Here is a 1,582-nt window from a genome sequence, read left to right as displayed (position 1 = left end):
GTTACCTGAAGATTCTTGACGACTTCCAAAAACTTACCAAATTGCTTGTCCAGCTTACTCTTGAGGTGACGATTGGGGAAAGGAAGTTTGATAGGAGGAACTCAATAGCAGGCTTTTTGGCTTCATTGGTCTCTTCATGTTCAGTGGCTGCTTAGAGTTCTCCTTGTCTTTTTAGCTTCAGCTGGACCTGTTCCTTATCATTTTCACACTCAAAGTATCATCAATAGGCATGGGTGGTCCATTGTAGTGAGAACCACTTCGGAGAGTGATGGCATTTGCCGAATCTGTAGGCTGAACAGGTTGTGCTGGAAGAGCACCTTGTTGTCGATGAGATTCGAAGTAGCCAATTGTGCCAACTGATTCTCCAACATCTTATTGTGAGCAAGAATGGACTCAATTTGTGCCTTGTCAGCTTGTCGATCCTTTTGCATTTGTAGCATCATGTTTCTCATCTCAACCATCATTGGATCGGCAGGAGGTGCTTGTTGAGATGGATTGAAAGGTGGTCTAGAGAAACCAGGAGGGTGTTGGGAAGGTTGTTGGTAGTACCCTGGTTCAATTGTTGTGCTTGTGGTTGTGGTGCAGGAGGATTCAGGACATTAGTGCTCTTGTAAGACAAGTTAGGATGATTTCTCAACCCTGGATTGTATGTGTTGGAGTATGGGTTGTTCGGCCGATATGCTTGAAAAGCATTAACTTGTTCGAGAGAACTCCGACACTCTTGTGCCCAATGTCCAACTATGCCACAATTATCACACATAATCTCGGAGGTAGTACCCAAAGCAGCAACACTTGCAGGAGAGGAGAGCTGCATATTGTCAAGTTTATTGCTGATGCATTCATCTGTGCAGCTAATAGGATATAGAATCTATCTCATGCTTTCCACCCTTGTTAGCTAGTCCTCGAGGATTACCATATTGAGAGTTGTGGATAGCCATCTCCTCGATCAAATCATGGCAGCATCAATTTCAGTTTCATGAATCTCCCATTTGCTGCAGAGTCAAGGATAAGTCTCGAGTTGTTCCCCAAACCATTGTAGAATCCTGAACTAGGAACCATTTTTGTAGACCATGATGGGGACATTCTCTCTGAAGATCTTTAAATCTTTCCCATGCCTCATGTAAAGACTCATCAGTCCCTTGGGTGAAGTTTGTAATCTGACTACGCAACCTAGCAGTCTTCTCTGGAGGGTAGTACTTTCTGTAGAAAGCTAGAGCCAAGGTATTCCAATCAGTGATCCCAAGAGTGGCTCGATTAATCCCATTGTACCACATCTTTGCCTTGTCTCGAAGTGAAAATGGGAAAAGAATCTCCCGAATCTGATCTTGTGTCACTCCCTGCTGCTTAATGGTAGAGCAATATTGGCAGAAATCTTGATAATGAAGATTGGGTCTTCATTAGGTCCACCACCAAATTGTTTTCTTTCGATCATGTTTAGCAATGCAGGTTTGATCTCGAAATTTACAGCTTCGATTTCAGGCATTTGATTGCTTCTGGGAAGTTCAGCCAAAGAGGGTTGGGAAAATCAGTAAGCCTCCGAGCCATCTCTGATTCTGGTGGAGCAACAGAGACAATGCTGGTA

At 43.7% G+C, this 1,582-nt stretch overlaps 1 non-coding gene across 1 annotated transcript; it reads left to right on the top strand.

Annotated features, from left to right (window-relative positions):
- The first annotated feature begins 1,065 nt into the window (after positions 1-1,065).
- On the top strand, positions 1,066-1,172 carry LOC125497162 (small nucleolar RNA R71). Its single transcript, XR_007273801.1, has one exon. It is a non-coding gene; the product is annotated as a small nucleolar RNA R71 (small nucleolar RNA).
- Positions 1,173-1,582: the final 410 nt, after the last annotated feature.

The sequence above is a fragment of the Beta vulgaris genome, chromosome 4, assembly GCF_026745355.1.
Source record: "Beta vulgaris subsp. vulgaris cultivar EL10 chromosome 4, EL10.2, whole genome shotgun sequence".
Taxonomy (NCBI): Eukaryota; Viridiplantae; Streptophyta; class Magnoliopsida; order Caryophyllales; family Amaranthaceae; genus Beta; species Beta vulgaris.
Note: the sequence above shows the minus strand (reverse complement) of the source record. Positions and strands in the feature narration are given on the sequence as shown.